The sequence below is a fragment of the Ceratotherium simum genome, chromosome 2 (assembly GCF_057802395.1).
Source record: "Ceratotherium simum simum isolate JZ-2026a chromosome 2, ASM5780239v1, whole genome shotgun sequence".
In the NCBI taxonomy this organism is placed as follows: domain Eukaryota; kingdom Metazoa; phylum Chordata; class Mammalia; order Perissodactyla; family Rhinocerotidae; genus Ceratotherium; species Ceratotherium simum.
The window spans coordinates 42,486,732-42,508,624 of record NC_141901.1 but is presented as its reverse complement, the minus strand read 5'-3'; the positions used below and the strand labels follow the sequence as shown (position 1 = coordinate 42,508,624).

The 21,893-nt window shown below is 40.9% G+C and overlaps 1 protein-coding gene across 3 annotated transcripts in view; it reads right to left on the bottom strand.

The window, feature by feature from the left end:
• The window catches only part of GATAD2B (GATA zinc finger domain containing 2B), a 78,321-nt gene extending 56,670 nt beyond the window's left edge, over positions 1-21,651 (bottom strand). For 2 of the 3 annotated variants that reach the window (XM_004436070.3, XM_014791887.2), the window contains exon 1: positions 21,493-21,651. The gene's annotated coding sequence lies outside the window, so the exon portion shown is untranslated. Of the gene's footprint in view, positions 1-20,917; positions 21,264-21,492 lie in introns of those variants that run through there. The other variant, XM_087442915.1, reaches the window with a different exon arrangement.
• Positions 21,652-21,893: the final 242 nt, after the last annotated feature.

The following is a 21,893-nucleotide window of genomic DNA, read 5'->3' as shown; positions in this document are numbered from 1 at the left end:
ACTAGAAGAACCTACAACTAGGATATACAACTACATACTAGGGCTTTGGGGAGAAAAAAGAAAAAAAAAAAGAGGAAGATGGGCAACAGATGTTAGTTCAGGGCCAATCTTCTTCTTCAAAAAAAACCCCAAAAAACAGAATGATATGTGGACCTCTAAGAGTGGAAAGGAAAACTTCCAGACCAAAAAAGCAATTCCCAATATTATTAGCACCAGGGTCTAACCAACTGAGCTAACCAGCCATGTGCAATTCCCAATACTGATCAAAATATTAAGTGCCGAGGAGTATAGAAGTTCTTTCTATATTCTATTTATACATCCATAAATTTGCTAGGAAAAAAAAGGTCATCAGACTAGATATTTTGTTTCATTGTTTTTTATATCCAAGGAAATCTTATTAAGATCTCCGCCCCCTTTTTTTTTTGGTGAGGAAGATTGGCTCTGAGCTAACATCTGTGCCAATCTTCCTCTATTTTGTATGTGGGACGCCACCACAGCATGGCTTGATGAGTGATGTGTAGGTCCACGTCCAAGATCTGAACCCATGAACCCTGGGCCGCCGAAGCGGAGCACACGAACTTAACCAATACACCACTGGTATTGGCCCATTAAGATCCCTTTTTGAAGGGTCTTTCAAAAAGAGAAACTGGTTAAGCATACACTTCCAGTTAATTAAAAAATACTGTGGCTATGGCTTTGAAACTAAAACATATCTCTTAAAACATTTTTTATAAGGAAGAAAAGATAAAGAGCACTCAAATCATCTGATTTTGCAGAATAATCTTATGCAACCTGGGGAGAATGTGAACAATAGACAGCTATCTCAAATAAGATTACTTGACTTTTGGTGCTAAGTGTCTCAGACTATCCAGTGGAGTGCAAAGGAAAGATTAGTGCTTCTCAGGGAAATACTGATGACTAAGTCAGTCACTATTTTTCTATAAACAATCAAAATTACATCATGTTGTTCTGAAGTGGAAGTATCTGCTTAAGAAAAATTTCTTCTATAGGGACCCCGCACTATATCTTTAAAAAATACCAATTATAACACAGGGATGGTTCAACATCCGCAAATCAATCAATGTGATACACCACATTAACAAAATGAGGAATAAAAACCACATAATCATCTCAATAGATGCAGAGAAAGCATTTGACAAGATCTAACACCCATTTATGATAAAAACTCTCAATAAAATGGGTATAGAAGCAAAGTACCTCAACATAATAAAGGCCATATATGACAAACCAGCCAACATCATACTCAACAGGGAAAAACTGAAAGTCATCTCTTTGAGAGCAGGAAGAAGACAAGGGTGTCCATTCTCGCCACTCTTATTCAGCACAGTACTGGAGGCTCTGGCCAGAGCAATTAGCCAAGAAGAAGAAATAAAAGGAGTCCAAATAGGCAATGAAGAAGTGAAACTCACACTGTTTGCAGATGACATGATTCTATATGTAGAAAACCCTAAAGACTCCATCAGAAAACTATTAGAAGTAATCAACAACTACAGCAAAGTTGTAGGGTACAAAATCAACTTACAAAAATCAGTTGCATTTCTATACTCTAATAACGAACTAACAAAAAGAGAACTCAAGAATACAATCCCATCACAATTGCAACAAGAAGAATAAAATATCCAGGAATAAATTTATCCAAGGAGGTGAAAGACCTATACAATGAAAACTATAAGACATTACTGAAAGAAATCGATGATGACATAAAGAAGTGGAAAGATATTCCATGCTCATGGACTGAAAGAATAAATATAGTTAAAATGTCCATATTACCCAAAGCAATCTACAGATTCAATGCAATCCCAATCAGAATCCCAATGACATTCTTCATGGAAACAGAACAAAGAATCCTAAAATTCATATGAGGCAACAAAAGACCCCGTATACCTAAAGCAATCCTGAGAAAAAAAGAACAAAGCTGGAGGCATCACAATCTCTGACTTCAAAATATACTACAAAGCTATAGTAATCAAAACAGCATGGTACTGGTACAAAAAGAGACACACGGATCAATGGAACAGACTTTAGAGCCCAGAAATAAAACAAATACACATACGGACAACTAATCTTTGACAAAGGCACTAAGAACACACAATGGAGAAAGCAAAGTCTCTTCAATAAATGATGTTGGGAAAACTGGACAGCCACATGCGAAAGAATCAAAGTAGACCATTATCTTTCACCATATGCAAAAATTAACTCAAAATGGATCCAAGACTTGAAGGTAAGACCTGAAACCATGAAACTCCTAGAAGAAAGTATAGGCAGTACACCCTTTGACATCGGTCTTAGAAGAATCTTTTCAAATACCATGTCTACTTGGACAAGGGACACAAAAGAAAAAATAAACACATGGGACATCATCAGACTAAAAAGCTTCTGCAAGGCAAAGGAAACCAGGAACAACAAAAAAAGACAACCCACCAACTGGGAAAAATATTTGCACATCATATATCCAACAAGGGATTAATCTCTAAAATATATAAAGAACTCACACAACTGAACAATGAAAAAACAAACCCATCAAAAAATGGCCAGAGGATATGAATAGACATTTTTCTAAAGAAGATATACAGATGGCCAATAGGCACATGAAAAGATGTTCAACATCACCAATCATCAAAGAAAGGCAAACCAAACCTACACTTAGATATCACCTTACACCCATTAGAATGGCTATAATCACCAAGACAAAAAATAACAAATGTTGGAGAGGATGTGGAGAAAAGGGAATCCTCATATACTGCTGGTGGGAATGTAAACTGGTGCAGCCACTATGGAAAACAGTATGGAGATCTCTCAAAAAATTAAAAATAGAAATACCATATGACTCAGCTATCCCACAACTGGATATTTAGCCAAAGAACTTGAAATCAACAATTCGAATAGACTTATGCACCCCTATGTTCACTGGAGCATTATTCACTATAGCCAAAAAGTAGAAGCAACCCAAGTGTCCATCGAATGATGAATGGATAAAGACGTGGTATACATATACAACGGAATACTACTCAGCCATAAAAAGAGACAAAATAGTCCCACTTGCAACAACATGGATAGACCTTGAGGGTATTATGTTAAGCAAAATAAGCCAGACAGAGAAAGACAAACACCGTATGATTTCACTCATATGTGGAAGATAAACTAACACACGGACAACGAGAACAGTTTAGTGGTTACCAGAGGAGAAAGGGGTTGGGGAATGGGCACAAGGGGTGAAGGGGTACATTTATATGGTGACTGACAAATAATAATGTACACCTGAAATTTCACAATGTTATAAACTATTATGACCTCAAAAAAAAAAAAAAAACAATTATAATGGATTCAAATCACCACCCCTGCTATACAGTTTAAGTTCCCAAAGCTAAACACTTGGCCAATGTTTAATACATCTTAAAACTAAAAGAAGGATCGCTGAAAAAGATGCCCTTACTTCAGTAACGTATGTTTGCATATTCAAATATTACAGTCCACTAAAATAGAATTTAATTTCATTAATTCCTGCTGGTTTGCTAAAAATTGTTAGAAATAAGAAACAATAAACTACCAAAATACTAATGCCAAATCACATAGCTCTGGTAGGTATTTAAAACTGTCATATATCCAAGGTTAAATTAGAATCAGGAACTTGAATAACAAGCAAGTGAAAGAATGATTCAAAGGGGAAAAATGCATTAGATTTAGACTTATTCAACAAAATGAGACTACTACTGGGCAACTATTTCGAAACTTCCATGAAAGTCAGTATCTGGCTGATTTTCCTTTGATTAAAATATTCTTTCAAAAAACAACCTAGGGATAACTACCTCCAACTTATAAAAGTACTCACCAAATAACACCTCATTTGCCTGGTTATACCACCATTACTCTAGGACCAGAATTCATCTACACCATGGATTGGCCTTTGTCTGTAAAGGGCCAGAGAGTAAAATTTCAGGCTTTGGGGGCCTTACCTTTGTTGTGACTCCTGACACTGTAGCAGTGTGAAAGCAGCCACAGGCAATATGTAAAGGAGTATGGTTACTTCAAATGAAACTATTTATGGACGCCAAAATCTGAATTTTGTATAATTTTTGCATATCATGAAATAGCCTTCTTTTGATTTTTTTCAACCATTTAAAACTGTAGGGGCTGGCCCGGTGGCGCAGCAGTTAAGTGCGCGCATTCCACTTTGGCGGTCCAGGGTTCACAGGTTCGGATCCCGGGCACGGACCGACGTACCGCTTGTCAAGCCATGCTGTGGCGGCGTCCCATATAAAGTAGAGGAAGGTGGACACGGCTGGTAGCCCAGGGCCAATCTTCCTCAGCAAAAAAAGAGGAGGATTAGCACTGGATGTTAGCTCAGGGCTGATCTTCCTCACACAAAAAAATAAATTAATTACAAAAACTGTAACAATCACTCATAATTCTTAGTTCCTCAGATGGACAAAAACAGGCAGCAAGCAGAATATGGCCTACCAGCCCTTCGTTTGCTGACTCCTGCTCTATACTCTCTCATTTATTTCTACTAAACATTTCAAATTTACAAAAAAGTATAGCAAATAATATAACAAACAACCATTTACTTATCACCTAGCTTAAGAAATAAAACATCACACATAAAACTGAAACTCTCTGAGAAACTATTCTAATCCTCTTTCCCTCCCTCTTTTCCTCAAAGGTAACCACTATACTGAATTTAGTGTTTATCACTTCCATGCTTTTTGAGTACTTTTAGCTTATATATGCAGGTATATCTATATAAAAAATACTGTATTGTTTTGCAGGTTTAAAAATTTTTATGGTATTATGTCACACATATATATCCCTTTGCTACTCACTTTTTTCTTTAACGTCACCTTTGATATTTATCTAAGTTGATACATGAAACTAATTCATTCATCTTAAGTAGTATACAGAATGCCAGCTATGAGTATACCACAATTTAGTTTTCTATTTCCTGTTCACTCAACAAATTAATCACATATTCTATACAGCAGGCATTGTTCTAGGTGCAAGGGCTACAACAGTGAATAAGGCAAAATTCTTCCCTTCATGGAGTTTTACTCTGATGGACACTAGCATTTTCTCTTTACTCCTAATTATCGCTCCTTCTCAAGTGAAGTCTCAAAAGTGGCCCTAATCTAATTTTATCCAAAAAATGAAGAATATGCATAAGAAAAAAAGCCATCTATTTAAGTAAATGGAAGAGAAATCCTTTCCCCCTCATTAAGGTTTGTTTAAATATATTTCTTGTTAATCAAAAGAGATAAAAGAAAACTCCAGGAATAAATTTCACCCCAAATATCACAATGGTTGAGCTTTCAATATTTTAAAATTAGAACCCCCTTCACAGTTGCCCTCATTCAGGCTTATGCTACAAACAAGTCAGTAGTGATGATAAGACAACTGAAGCTTCCATTTCTTTTCCTCTTCATTTCCAAAACCAGTGTCAAACACTAAGGAAAATAAAGATCAGAGGTGGATCTAAATCTTTTGATCAATTAACAGAAGGAAATATCTTATCCAAAACTTAAGAGAACTGATATTAACAGGTCCAGAAGACAAGCTTTGCTCCTTGGAAGTACGACAGACTTCCTGAATAGGAATTAAGCAAGACACCACCAACAACAATATATTAATGAAACAGTCTCCAACCCTCTTCTAATCTCAAAGGAGATGGTAACTTCGAACACATCTCATGCCCTTGAATTAGTTAAATTTCCTGTCACTCCTTAAGGATGTTTATGAAAACTAAGTTTGTTTCATTTTACTCCTGACAGTACCCCTGAATATGGGATAAAAGAAAGAACGTATGTGGGGCCGTGGTACCACCAAAGGTAACCCCCCTACTCTGACGCTACTCTGGGCAAGTAAAGGCCTACTAATAAGTTCTGAGTTCACTAAACAAAATTTAAATCTACTGAATAAAACAAATCACCTTCATGCTAAAAGCAGAGAAATGGGATGAGGATGAAGACAAATAAGTGACCCCCTGAGCAGGAAAACTAGTCAGAAAGGAAATCTAAGTCATATAAGGCATTTTTATTTGGTCTTATCCATTTTAACATCCCCATTCCCTAAAAACAGAAGGATCTTACTGATATAGCAGTGTTTGGCTCTCTGCCTCCGCCTCTTAGGAGTTCAACAAGAACTTTAGTAAGGAGTTTTCATGTGAGCAGTCAACTGGGAACTGTACATGCTCTTTACTCTGAAGTCATCCTGATTTTAAAAAGATCGTGGTGACAAGAAATCGATTTATCAAAACTTTTACATTTAGATTGACAACTGAGAGGTTTGAGGGACATTTCAAAGAAGAAAATTTTTCTTTCAAAATGCTTACTCCTCTTTCCAACAACTGGCTCCAGTCACATGGTCAATAATCAAAATCCAAAGACAGGGCCGGCCCTGTGGCTTAGCGGTTGAGTGTACGCGCTCCGCTGCTGGAGGTCCGGGTTGGGGTCCCGGGCACACACCGACGCACCGACACATCGTTTCTCCAGCCATGCTGAGGCTGCATCCCACATACAGCAGCTAGAAGGATGTGCAACTATGACATACAACTATCTACTGGGGCTTTGGGGAAAAATAAAAAGGAGGAGGATTGGCAATAGATGTTAGCTCAGAGCCAGTCTTCCTCAGCTAAAAGAGGAGGATTAGCATGGATGTTAGCTCAGGGCTGATCTTCCTCACGAAAAAAAAAAAAAATCCAAAGACATCTGCTTTTAAGAAAGAAAATGCTAATAAGGTACATAAGTGTTCCCAAAGGCACTTGAAGATAGTTCTCATTACTATCCAGCCACACTACTTCCCTCAAACTTAGATTTAAATTCAGTTGTTTTAGAAACTCTCATAGCCTGTTGGTGTGAATGTAAACTGGTACAAATTTTTGGAGGATAATTTAATATCTAACAAAAATTTAAATGTGCATGCCCTGTGGTCCAGTAATTATATTTCTAGGTATTTTATCTATGGATATACCAAAATGTATAAAGATATATGTAAGATGTTTCACTGGAACCCTGGTTATGACAGTACACGTACATACACACACAAACTGGAAATATCCTAAATTTCCTCAGAGGGAACAGATTAAGCAAATTAAAGTATAACCATACAATAAAATATTACACAGCCATTAAAACAATGACATACATATGTGTCTCATATATGTGTGTGTATATATGTATACACACAGAGAGAAGAAAAGTACAGCATAATGCTCAAGAGTTTCACCTTAAGACTTTTTTTTTTTTTTTTGTGAGGAAGATCAGCCCCGAGCTAACATCCGATGCCAATCCTCCTCTTTTTGCCGAGTAAGATTGGCCCTGGGCTAACATCTGTGCCCATCTTCCTCTACTTTATACGGGACACCACCACAGCATGGCTTGATGAGCGGTGTGTCGGTGTGCGTCAGGGATCTGAACCTGCGAACCCCGGGCCGCTGAAGCGGAGCCCGTGCACGTAATCGCTGCACCACCGGGCCAGCCCCAGAGTCAGACTTTCTGATTCTGTAACCCCGCTCTTGTACTTACTAGATACGTGACCCTAGGCAAATCACTTAACCTCTCAACATCTCGTTTTTTTCATTTGTAAAATGGGAATGATAACAGCATCTACCGTTAGAGTATTGTGAGGATTAAACAAGTTAATGTGAAGTGCTAAAATAGTGCCTGGCACACAGAAAAGCCCAATAAGTGTTAGTTATTTAAAACATATCTGAAGTATTAAAGGGATATGGGCAAGCAATCACAATGGCTAAAACTAAAGCAACAGAATTTGGGATGGACACAAACAGAATAGAGATTTTGCAAGTAGAATTATCAGGATTTGGTAAGCCTGTCTCACACTTAGATCCAAGTTGTAAAAAGTGCTGAATAAAGGTACTGCTCCTATTTAGGGGGCACTTGTTCCTAATATGCTGGTTACTTAATTTATAAATACATTGTATCTAATATTATAGCTATCTTAATACATGTCTTCTCTCTTCTTCCGGACTACATATCTTCTTGAGGACTGAGGCTGTGTTATTTATCTTCGTATACTCTACAACACCTATGTATATGTCTTTTACACAGTAGGTGTACAACAAATGTTTGGTAAACATAGGAATGGTCAGGCCTTTTCAGTTCCCCACAACCACTGGATTTAAGTGGTTACAAAGTAAAGAGGGCTCTAACAGGTGGGACAAGATACAAGTTTTCTCATTATCAGAGTGGTTAACTGTCATTTTCCTAGACTGACTCAGTCTAGAATAGAGAAAATCACCTGGGATCTGTACTCCAGGATCTGGAAAAATAACCCCATATCACTGATCACAGCCTTGGATTTTTTGACATAATTTGAGATTTAGGACCACAGATGATTACAAAACAGACTTCATGAACTAGGTAATCAGCTTTCCTAAATTAACTTTAATAACTTAGTAGTACTCAAATTATGTTTACTCAACACTAAGATGGGGCCAGCCCCGTGGCTTGGCGGTTAAGTGTGCGCGCTCCACTGCTGGTGGCCCAGGTTCGGATCCCCGGCGCGCACGGACGCACCGCTTCTCTGGCCATGCTGAGGCCGCGTCCCACATACAGCAACTAGAAGGATGTGCAGCTATGACATACAACTATCTACTGGGGCTTTGGGGGGAAAAAATAAATAAATAAAATCTTAAAAAAAAAAAAAAACTAAGAAAATAATAGCAATGCAAGTCATTAAGGAGCAAGACTTGTAGGCAATAGGAAAGGTACACAGCCATAAAACCAAATGTTCTTTCTCAACGAAGTTCTGATATCCATGAAAAGATTTTCACTCTTAAAATTTTCATTTAAAGAATAAGTAAATTCTCTATGTACAGATTTGAAAAAAAATCTCCTATATCGGGTGAAGGGAGTCATATATATGGTGATGGACAAACAAAAATGTACAACCCAAAATTTCACAATGTTAGAAACCATTAAAACATCAATAAAAAAAATAAATTAATTAAAAAAAAATCTCCTATATCATTAAATAAAAAAAGCAAGAAGTGGAAAACTACGCAATCTTTTGTGTAAAAAGAAGAAAAATTAAAAATAAATTCAGGGGCTGGGCCAGTGGTGTAGTGGTTAAGTTTGTGTGCTCCGCTTCAGTGGGCTGGCATTCGCAGGTTCAGATCCCAGGCATGGACCTACGCTCTACTCATCAAGCCATGCTGCGGAAGCATCCCATATACAAAACAGAGGAAGATCGGCACAGATGTTAGCTCAGGGACAATCTTCCTCAAGCAAAAAGAGCAAGATGGCAACAGATGTTAGCTCAGGGCCAATCTTCCTCACCAAAACAAAACAAAACAAAACTGTCTTATGTTTAAAAAAAAAAAGGACACTATCAACAGAATAAAAAGGCAAACCACGAAATGGCAGAAAATATTTGCAAATCACGTATCTCATAAAGGATTAATATCCAGAATATATAAAGAACTCCTATCACTCAACAACAAAAAAACAACCCAAATAAAAACCTGGCAAGGACTTGAACAGACATTTCTCCAAAGAAGATATACAAATGACCAACAAGCACATGAAAAGATGCTCAACATCACTAATCATTAAAGAAATGCAAATCAAAACCACAATGAGATACCACTTCATACGAATTAGAATGGCTTTTATAAAAACAAAAAAACAAAGCCAGCCTAGTGGTTAAAGCTCGGCACCGCCACACAAAAGAACAAGGAACACTTACAACTAGGATATACAACCATGCACTGGGGCTTTAGGGAGGAATAAAAAATAAAAAGAAGAAGACCGGCAACAGATGTTAGCTCAGGGCAACTCTTTCCCTGCAAAAAAACAAAAAAGAAAATAACAAGTGTTGGTAAGGATGCAGAGAAATAGGAATCCTTGTACACTGCTGGTGAAAATGTATATCATAGGTCAGTGCAGAAAACAGTATGGTGGCTCCTCAAAAAAATTAAACAAAGAATTGCCATATGATCCAGCAATTCCAACTTTCGGTACATACCCAGAAGAATTGAAAGCAGGGGCTCAAACAGATATCTGTACACTCACGTTCATAGCAGCACTATTCAAAATAGCCAAAAGGTGGAAACAACCCAAGTGCCCGTTGAAGGAAAAACAGATAAACAAATGTGGTATATAAGTAAAATGGAATATTATTCAGCCTTAAAAAGAAATGAAATTCTGACACAAATTACATGGATGAACCTTGAAGACACTACATTAAGCGAAATGAGCATGACACAAAAGGACAACTATTGTATGATTCCACTTACACAAGCTACCTAGAGTAGCCAAATGCACAGAAACAGAAAGTAGAACAGTAGTTGCCAGGGGCTCAGAGGAGGGATAATGGGGAGTTGTTTTTTTTTTTTTTTTTTTGACGAAGATTAGCCCTGAGCTAACATCTGTTGCCAATCCTCCTCTTTTCGCTGAGGAAGATTGGCCCTGGGCTAACATCTGTGCCCATCTTACTCTACTTTGCACGTGGGACGCCACCACAGCATGGCTTGATGAGCAGTGCGTAAGTCCGCACCCAGGATCCGAACCTGCGAACCCCGGGCAACTGAAGTAGAGTGCACGAACTTAACCACTACGCCACCAGGCCAGCCCCTGAACCCAGGACTTTCTAACTGCAGAGCTATTCTTTTCATTGTTACAGTGACCAAAAGTCATTCTAGTTTAACCAAAAAAAGAAAGCTTTCAAGTAATTAAGTGAAAAATATCCACTAAGAGTAGTACCAATACTAGACTATTTTCTCATATCCAGATATCAGAATTCAATTTATGCACAACACTGAGAACGGTTGGTTCTGTGTGAGAGAGAAAGAGAGGGAGAGAGGGAGAGAGGGAGAGGGAGAGGGAGAGGGAGAATGACTGATAAAAGCTTTCAGAATAACCAGAAAAAGCTAACGTGACATAGTCTAGGCAGCACACGGAAAATGTGCTAAGTAGCCCCAGTAACAACAAAATTAAAATGCCAATTTCCAAAACCATCTTCAGTTAATTCATAAAGCTATAAAACAATGAGTAAAAATCTCATCATTCCCCTCTAACACCTCTCAGCACCATAACAGTACCCCTTACACAGTTGTTTTCATACCCTCAGCCCAACTGAATCCAGAAGACAGCACAAAAGTCACACATAACTTCAGACACTTTTAAGTTTTACTTTTTGATACAACTTTATCATATTGTATTTTTTAATTTTTTTTTTATTTTATTTATTTTTTCCCTCAAAGCCCCAGTAGATAGTTGCATGTCACAGCTGCACATCCTTCTAGTTGCTGTATGTGGGACGCGGCCTCAGCATGGCCGGAGAAGCAGTGCGTCGGTGCACGCCCGGGGTCCGAACCCGGGCCGCCAGCGGCGGAGCTCGCGCACTTAACCGCTAAGCCACGGGGCCGGCCCTATCATATTGTATTTAACTCCCTCTTGTGAATATCATCAGGTATTCAGCCAGCCAGAATAGAAGGTTTAATCTGGAAATGAAGACTACCCAGATTCTAACCTTGGTTATACTCTTCTGTGAAATCTACTACTCTATTATGTGACAAAACTACGAACCTACAATTTAATAACAAATAAACATCAAGGCCTTGGTAGTACAAGGAATGCAACAATCAAAACAGTTCATAACAGGTGTACCTATTTATGTATAGTAATTAGATTTCAAAGAAATTTTTACACCACTACTTAGGCTAGCGAAGACTTATTCCCCTGAATCTTCAAAGTTTTTCCAAGATGCACTTGCTATTTTTAAAATGCTTCTGTCCACTGCAAAACATAGCTGTAAAAGATCCTTTTCCAGTCACCCATATTCCTTGAAAGTTTTCAGTTCAGCATTAATGTTTTATACAGAATTCCACTGGGAAATAGCTCTCAAAGCAGAGGATGAAGAGTTAAAAATGCAGACTAATGAAAACAGGATTGGATCTTGGGGTTGTAAGAGACCCATATTCTAGTTTCCATTCATTTGGCAGAAAATATCTGGATTTAAAACACTCTAAAAAACCAAAACTTTCAAATTCACCATGCACTTAGCTGAGAAACTGAGCATTCTTTACTACCTGAATTATAAAATAAGAAAAGAATGACACCAGAAGAACATATTAATTTATTCATGTACACTTAATATAGGCCAAACCCTAATACACGGAAAGTATGTCACGCTATTCACATCAAATTTCCATAGAACCAGGCCGGCCCCATGGCTTAGCGGTTAAGTGCGCGTGCTCCGCTGCTGGCGGCCCGGCTTCGGATCCCGGGTGCGCACCCACGCACCGCTTCTCTGGCCATGCTGAGGCCGCGTCCCACATACAGCAACTAGAAGGATGTGCAACTATGACATGCAACTATCTACTGGGGCTTTGGGGGAAAAAAATAAATAAATAAAATTATAAAAAAAAAAATTTCCATAGAACCTAATATAGGGTCTTTCAGCCAACCTGTTCGAGGCAGTAGCAATACACATAACCAATTGCTTCACCCTCTGATAGCAACACATCAATCTAGCCATATAAATGTAATAGAGTGATTAGAAAACTGCCCCTCCCTCCAAAAAATGTTATCCTACTAAGGAAATATTTTCAATATTTTTCACCAGTAGCTCAAATAACGAGATAAAAGTTTGGAATTCAGGGGTAAATACCATTCAGGTAATCTTTATGACTTTAAACAATATGGGACAAATTTCCCAAATTTTGTTTTGTTTTAATTTCAAGACCAACATATCACCTTTAAAGGACTGAAAATTCAAAGGTATTGTTCCTTCTCTCCTCTGATCTCCAGATCGGTCTGCATGTCTCACAGAAGAGAAAGAATGATGGGATTTATAGATTTCTCAGTGTGATACTACCATCTTTACAGAAAGGAAGGGCTTCTTGTTACTGGCTCAAGGGTTTCTGCTCACTCACAAAGTTGAAACTCCACTCTCCTGCTTCTAGCACGTTAGATGAAAGAAGGCAGGGCAGCAGCTCAGTTACAGTTATCCTCCTGGGAACTCACTGAAGGTGAGGGCCAAGTTGGATGAACTGTGCCATTTGCCTTAGAAGATTCAGAGAGGAAAAAAAGACAGCATCCATACCAGGGAAGTTTCTAAAAAATATCTGGCCTAATGCCACCATACTAGTTCTCCGGAAAACCAGCACACAAAAGCAGTCAATTCCCTCATTTCAGAGTGACAACCCTTTAAAAAAATTCAACCCATAGAGGAACTACAGGAAAGCAGAATAAGAAAGCACAGTATTCTCAAAGCATTCAGTGAGATAAATCACTAGTGCCCTAAGTTGTTCTTAATGGCCAAATAATTTTGAGAAGCTCTGTATCCTTTAGCCATTCGTTTACTGCTCCCAATGTACAATGCCTATTTAGACTTGCAAGGCTCTGGGAGGTCATGCTGTAAAGAAATATGCCTTAACTTAATTTAACACGGAATTTTCAAAAACCCTATTTGACCACACAACAAAAAAAAATTTTGTGTGTGTGAGGAAGAGTAGCCCTGAGCTAACACCTGTTGCCAATCCTCCTCTTTTTTGCTGTAGAAGACTGGCCCTGGGCTAACATCCATGCCCATCTTCCTCTACTTTACATGGGACACCTGCCACAGAATGGCTTGATGAGCGGTGCATAGGTCCACGCCTGGGATCCGAACCTATGAACCCCAGGCCGCCGAAGCAGAGCACACAAACTTAACCATTATGCCACCAGGCCGGCCCCCTTGAACACACAACTTTTTTCACGAGCACACAACTTTTTTCACATAAGACCTATTAATACTGAGGTGAATTTTTTTTTTTTTAAGGGCAGGACAAGACTTAGGAGAATGATAAGATCACAACTCGTGGAGTCAGGCAGAGCTGTTCAATAATACTGGATTCACCATTTTTACTAACCTGTGAGATTCCAGCAAAATGACAACTAGAATTGAGTTTTCTCATCTGTAAAATGGCTATTATATCTCCCTCACAGAGTTACTATAAGAATTAAAATAGTACAAAGCTTGGGGTCAGGCTGGTGGTGTAGTGGTTAAGTGCACGCACTCCACTGCAGAGGCCCGGGTTTGGATCCCGGGCGCGCACCGATGCACCGCTTGTCAAGCCATGCTGTGGCGGCATCCCATATAAAGTGGAGGAAGATGGGCATGGATGTTAGCCCAAGGCCAGTCTTCCTCATCAAAAAGAGGAGGACTGGCAGATGTTAGCTCAGGGCTGATCTTCCTCCCAAAATAAATAAATAAAATAAAAAATAAAAGGTATGGAAAATTATGAAAAAAAATAGTACAAAGTTTTACACAAAGTGCTCAACAAATGAGTTTATAGTTACATTTTAAAAATTCCTTTTAAGTTCTAAAAGTTGCAGGGGCCAGCCCCGTGGCTTAGCAGTTAAGTGCGCGTGCTCCGCTACTGGTGGCCCAGGTTCGGATCCCGGGAGCGCACCGACGCACCGCTTCTCCAGCCATGCTGAGGCCGCATCCCACATACGGCAACTAGAAGGATGTGCAACTATGACATACAACTGTCTACTGGGGCTTTAGAGGGAAAAAAAAAGGAGGAGGATTGGCAATAGATGTTAGCTCAGAGCCGGTCTTCCTCAGCAAAAAGAGGAGGATTAGCACGGATGTCAGCTCAGGGCTGATCTTCCTCACACACACAAAAAAAGTTCTTAAAAAAAAAAAAAAGTTCTGAAAGTTGCAAAAATGCAAATTTTTTTAAAATCTGAGAAAAAAATTACAGAATTCACAACTGAGAAACTCCTTGAGAAGTGTAACTTCCCAGGATTTTGCAACCTCTTTTATCCACTAGAATTTGGGAAAGCCTTTAAATGTGCCACATTTACGATGATATACAGGAGTACGCTACACCTACTCTGATGAAAATGCATATGAACAGAACTCATGTTGTAGAAGAGTATTTATGGCTTCAATGATAAAAAGAAAAGGCCTCATATCAATATGAACAAGAAAAAATGAGTTGTGAGGAACGCTTGGCTTGTATCAGCATGTAATAATTACCAATTGTACAGTGCTTTACACTTTATAAAGCACCTTTACATGCATAATCTCATTTGACTGACAGAGAAACCTAATAAAATAGATGAAGCAGCTACTGATCTTCATTTCTAAATTGAGGAAATTCTGGCTTGGAGACTTCAAGTGACTCAACCAGGTCACAAAGATGACAAATGGCAGAACCAAGACTCCAACCTTGGTCTTCTGCCCCTAGAACATAACAAAAGGGGCATCTTCTAAATGTATGCATTGATGTCTCAACCAACAGGATTATTCATATTTTTGAATATCTTTTAAGTGACAGGCACCATGCTAGGCACTGGAGACAATAGTAAAAAGCCGTGGTATCTTTTTCTTTCAGGATGTTTATAGACCACTGGAGGGAGACAAACAATATTTATAAATTAAGAGTGAGATCAAAGAAGAAAGCATATCTAAGTCTCTTTGGGCAAGTCACAGAAGGCTTCCCAGAGAAAGTAGCATTTCAGTTGAGATTTGGAAGCAGATCTGGGAACTAAAAACTGTATTTGCTCATGTTTAAACTATAAGAGAGAAAAGTAAGGGTGGATACAAAGGCAAAGGCCAAGATGATAAGGGGTCTTGAATACTATGCAAAGTTTAAATTTTACCTTTAAATGATTGCAAACTATTGAATACTTTTGAGAAGGGGAAGTAGAATAACCAGATCTCTATGTTAGACCATTTTGAAGATAATATGATCCAAGTTTAAAAGAGAACAAGACTAAAAACAGAGAGAACTGTAAAAGATCACGGCAATATTCCAAATAAGAGTTATTACGGGCCTGAATTAGGAGACTGGCAATGGAGATACAGAAAAAGGTATAGATTCAGAATTATTTATTTATTTGTGAGGAAGATCAGCTCTGAGCTAACATCTGTTGCCAATCCTCCTCCTTTTGCTGAGGAAGATTGTCCCTGGGCTAACATCTGCGCCCACCTTCCTCTATTTTATGTGGGACACCTGCCACAGCACGGCTTGATAAGCGGTGCGCAGGTACGAGCCCAGGATCCAAACCTGCAAACCCCAGGCCCCCAAAGCAGAGCACGTGAACTTAACCACTATGCCACCGTGTCAGCCCCCAGAAATATTTAGGAAGTAATAGATAAGAGAGAGAGAATTGATGGGGCCAGACCAGTGGCACAGTGGTTAAGTTTGCATGCTCCACTTCGGAGGCCTGGGGTTCACAGGTTCAGAGCCTGGGCACGGACCTACACACCGCTTATAAAGCCAAGCTGTGGCAGGCATCCCACATAAAACAGAGGAAGATGAGCACAGATGTTAGCCCAGTGACAATCTTCCTCAGCAAAAAGAGGAGGATTGGCAACAGATGTTAGTTCAGGGCTAATCCTCCTCACCAAAACAAAAGAGAGAGAGAGAAAGAATTGACAATGATGCTCACATTTCTGGCTTAGGTGACTCAATGAATCACAGAAGGGGAACAGATGCTGAAAATGTTGAGTCTGAGGTACCAATTGAATACAGAGGTGAATATATCTAGCACACAGTAGACAAGCAGAAACAAGGGGCTGGAGATTAGGAGAGATGTAATAATATATGTGAATACATATGAAGATTTTTTTCAATAATCAAGTGTTATTTACCATTTCAATGGGAAGGCAATTGTTTTACCATCATTTGTATAAAGCTTCCAAGTTCACAAAACATTTTAATATCCCATACTATGTTTATCACATTTCATACTTTTGTTATAAATATGAGGTTAGGAAAACAATTATTATTATTCCTATTTGATCAACAATATTTACTGAGTATTAACTATAGGCCAGGCACTGTACTAGGCATTAAAAAAACACCAAAATAAATCCATGCCTTCATAGACCTTACATTTATTGCTTATTGGTTCCTCTTTTGTGATGTAACAAATAAGTATGTTATAAAGTTGTAAGTGCTATGAAAAAGAAAACAGAACAGAGAAGGACTAGGAGTGAGAGGTGGGAGGTGAAGGTGCAATTTCAAGTAGGGGTAGGATAAAGTCTCACTGAAAAGGTGACATTTAAGCAAAGACTTGAAGGAGGTGAGGAAATTAGTCATTTGTATTATCTCTGTGGGAAAAACTAGCTATTTCCCACTCATGTATTTAAGGAACAAGTCAATGTGGCTGGAATGGAGTAAGCAAGAGGGAGGATGACAGGAGATCAACAAGATAAGGGGTGGAGAAGGGTAGACCATGTAAGACTTTATAGACCACTGTAAAGACTGGCTTTTACTCTGACAAAAGTGGGAATCCCAAAATTAGGAGCCTTACCCAAAGTTATATAGCTAATAAATGGCAAAGCGAGGATCTGACCCAGGATTTCTAGACTCTCTACACCTGTGTTCTACCATTCCAATTGGCCACTTAATAGCCCAGGACGTCCCTTTCAGGAAGTCTGAATTTAAATACTCTCAAAAAGCTTTAACCTTATAAATACCTTTTAGGTAAGAGATGCACAAACTCTCCAGTTAACATTTCTAATCCCTCACAACCATAATGGGGATTTATTAATCCTGATGTCTAATCTAAATCCTACTAAGATTCCAGCCTATAATTTGGGAGATTACAAATTCCACCTTCCCCCAAAATGAGACAAGATCAAGAAAGCTTTGATTGGGAGGCTTAAAGCATGACTTTCAGGTTCAAGTAATGGTAAACTTGAATTATTTAAAAAATGTATACTAGCCAGATTTAAAAAGTAACAAGAGAATGGCTTAGGAATGTGGAAGTACTATCACTTTCCTTAGTAGCTTTATTGATTAGTATTAATAACAATTAAGTTTACATGTTGTCAAAGAAGCTTCCGCAATTACTAGGACTCTGAAGTCTGGGATTTGACCATTTCATACCTCAAAAGTAACAAAATATGTGTTCTTATTCATCTGTTGCTTTTGGTACTATAACCCAAAACTTGACAGCTTCTTGCCAGCTGATGGCAACTTAAGGCAATGGCAAAGATTAGAGGATTTCGAGGGAGACACCAAATATTACCAAGACACCATCTAATAAGTGTATCAGACAGGTTAAGCCCTTAATGACCCTAGGTCACTCCTTTCCTACTAGATGAACTCAAACCGTATAGGCATATCTCATATATCCATAAGACAGAAGGTAAAAGAACATGAGGAGGGAGTATTTCAAATCAGATCCTCTCTTCAGAGGCTTTCACCACTACCACACAAATACAGGAGGCTCTCTGCCTCATGCAATTCTGGAGCCACCAAAATCCCCAACCAGCACCTACAGAAAAAGCATCACAGGGATTACTGAGGATACACCACACCGTATTGCTAATAGCAGCTTCCCCCCAAAAAGCCAGTCCTTTTCAACAGAAACTGTACTTCCTTATGTATCTTTTCCCAGGCTTAGCCAATGCAGGGGAACTGCAACTTTGTGTGGCATTGTCTGATAGGCTGGATTTTTCCTAAGCAAGAGGTGGACAGTTTTACGCCAGGATTAGATTTATAGTCAATCTGGGTGTGTGTCTTTTTTTTTTTTTCTTCCCCTCCAAACTGCCTCAGATAATGCCTGGCTATTGTGCCTTGATATGTAATGATGCACGGCTTTAAGTACTGCAAAGGGTCTGGAAAACAAAGTCCCTCAGTCCCACTTATGGCTCAAATCTTAATGACTTCTCTAGCAGTTGTTTTAATCAGTGAAAGCTGGTTTGGTTTTTCTCAATGAACCAAACATGAGCATTCTGAGCTGAGTGCAGAGGGGCTGCCTGTCAGCATGACTTTCAACAGGGTGGCTAACATGGAATATGCTCCAGAACCTAGAAACCAGGACAGCACAGCTGCTGTTCCCCTACACATGCACCTCCAGCTTGGTGGGTGGGGGAGGTAAGGAAGGAAGAATCAGTAAATTGAAACAAGAGGCCTGGTTTACTTACAGCATAACAATATATTGCTTCAAGCTAGGATGAATCCAGAGGTCTCAACCTATGATTAGGATACTATTACATTGAGTCTTCTTCCACACTGCTATTCTCTAACCAAAACCCAACCTGGAGGTCTGGCCAGGCCCAGCCAGAAAAAAAAAGGGAGGGTGCGGGGGATCTGCCCAAATCAATAGACGGGGAGCAGCACACAGGCTTTTGAATGTACTCAAAGTCTATGAGGTTCAGAACAAATTTCTCACATCTCCCTCCCCCACCACCTTGTGGCCTTATGCTAAACACAGCAGTAAAAGTTACTGCCAGAACTTAGATTTCAAGGGCTGATCAGGGAACCTGGTTAACATTGTTCCCAGACAAGTATTTGAATGCAGCCACTACTCAGACCCTATTTGGACTGCCTCTAAACAGGAAGTTAACAGACATCACACAGTCAGAGGCAAACCACAGTGTCATAAAGATGGATGCTGCTGTCAGTTACAAATCACTCTCACCTCATGGAAAGTGTTCCCAAGTAAGGAATAGGCAGGACAAAAGTCCATAAAAGCCTCATCTCTTCTCAAACTGGGTCACTCAGCCTACTGGTCCAGTCTTCTGATTCCTGCTGATTAATACTTATCTACTTCATTCCTTAACACGATGAATACCACTACACTAAAAACTACATTCCTCTAAAAACGGAAGACAGCACAAGCAGATCAGTACTCCCATTAACTCATTATTCATACAACCTATCCTCTTAAAAAGCCCAAGGAAAGACTATCCTTGCCCCAGCGCATCCCAAAACAGACTGGATATTGGTCACAAAAAAAAAGCAGCACCATTTCCAACAGATGTGGCCCTTCCCACAAAATCTACTGAGCCCATCCACAGCACCACCTTTAACAGCTCCAGAAGTAGCCTCCTTCCCAACCAAGTACGGAGACAAATGCCACTCCAGGACAGTACTCTATCAAGAGTTCGCTCCAACACCAAATATATAAATCTAAGTGGTTATCAGAGCTCAAGGAAGAGTTTAGGTCAGTGTATCAAAGAAAGAGCAATAAAGCTAGCACGAAACTCCCAAATAGGTTAATCTCCAACATACAGACACCAACATATAGACACCATGCTGCTGCCAGAAAACAATTAGAAGTTGTCTGCACTGGGAGGGGGACTGGATGGCTGGAGGAGAGAGGTGAGAGGGAAGATTTCTTTTTACACTCTGTATCCCATGCACGATGCACTGTCCACTCAAAACATAAATTTTTAGAAATAAAAATGTTTCAAAAATCTCAAAAGCATCATCTCTCCAACACAGATCTGTTAAATCTGCTTTATTTCAGCTGCTACAAGTCCAAATCTCTGTGGTAGTCTGGCCTGAAAGCACCACTCTCTTCCTTTGATGAAATATATTAAGTATCTCCCAGCTCTCTCATACGCACACAAAAGCTCTCCAAATAATCATTTATCAGAAATGAGAAAACTGGTTCTCCGGAGGCTACCTGATTCTCCAGATGACAGCAGAAGAAAAGGTTGATAGCTAGCTCAGTTAGCATCCTCATGCCACCCACCCACCATCAATGCCTCCATCCCCACCTCAGTGCCAGCCCTATGAGCTAATATCTTGTGTTTGGAGCGAAGTTCATGCTGGAGAAGAGTCCAAAAAGGCTACTCTACCTTTATGAAGGGAGAAAACTGTCCCGGGCCGGCGAACGGCACCCAAACCTCTGCACTCACCGGAGTGGCTAGCTCCTCGGTGTAATTGAGAGCAGGGAAACAAAAAGTACTCTAAGTCCTGGTTTGGTTAGGGAAGGGTAAGTTCTAGTTCCATCGACCCTCAGGCACTGAACTGGGATACAGATGCAGCCTGTGCCAGAAGCCCAGCCGCGGAAAGGGGTGGTTCAGTCGCTACTGAAGATAAGTACCCACACGGGCTGAGACAATTCCCTGCTCCTGCGGGAGGGCGAGGGAACGGTGGACGACGAAATAAAGGGGTAAGGTTCTGCGCTCCCGATCCCTTTACCTAAATAAGGACAATTATCCCATGCTTCCTTCAGCCTCAAGGATCCCCCGTTTGTCCCAACCGCCGGCAAACACGAGACTGAGAGCAGGGAGCGGCCCCCGCACCCTGAGGGCACCACTGGGGGTGGAGAGAGTTAAAAGGGGGGGCCGCGCGAGAGAGGAAAGGAGGGGAGCATGGCGGGCATGAGGCAGGGAGTGAAGGCGGGGATGGCGGGGGAAACGGGGCGCGAGGGAGGGGAAAAAGAGTAAAAGGAGAAGAAATGAAGGGACACGAGCTGGGGGCGCGCGAGGCCGAAGCGAAAGACCCGGGCGCGCGCTCGGAGGGGTGGGGAGGGATGAGGTGAAGGGGGAGCGCGAGGCGGGGGCGCGCGGTGCCGGGGTGGGGGGAGGGGGACGCAAGGCGGGGGCGCGCGGGCGGGCGTCGGCTCGCGGGCGCTTCCCCTCCCCCCCGCCCCTCCACCTTTCCCTTCCCCCACCTCCGCCACCACAGCCTCCTCCCAGCCTCCCTCCCTTCCTCGCTCCTCACCGCCCCCGGGCGGGCGGGCGGCCAGGCTGGCCTAGGCCAAAGCTCCTCACCTGGCGCTGGCGGTGTAACTCCTGGCTAGCTCGCCTCCTCAGGCGGCGGCGGAGGCGTCGAAAAACGAAGAGGCGACGGCACAGTGGGTTCCGGACCCCGCTGACGGGCCCGGGGGCGGGGGTGGGGGAGGGGGGCGGGCCGGACCGGGGCGGGCGGGCGGAGCAGACACTGCGGTACAGACGGGGGCAGCGGCGGCGGCGGCGGCTGCACCGGCGGCGGCGGCACCACACAAACAAGGACGCTGATTGGGCAGCTGCCAAGCGCCTCGGCTCCGCCTTCCCCACACGCCACGACGCCCATTGGGCGACCTAAGCCGGCCTCCCCGCCCTCTTCTCCTCGGCCCTACCAATAGGAGACAGGATGCTGGGACTACACCCCACCCTTGAAGAGTGAGTGGCTG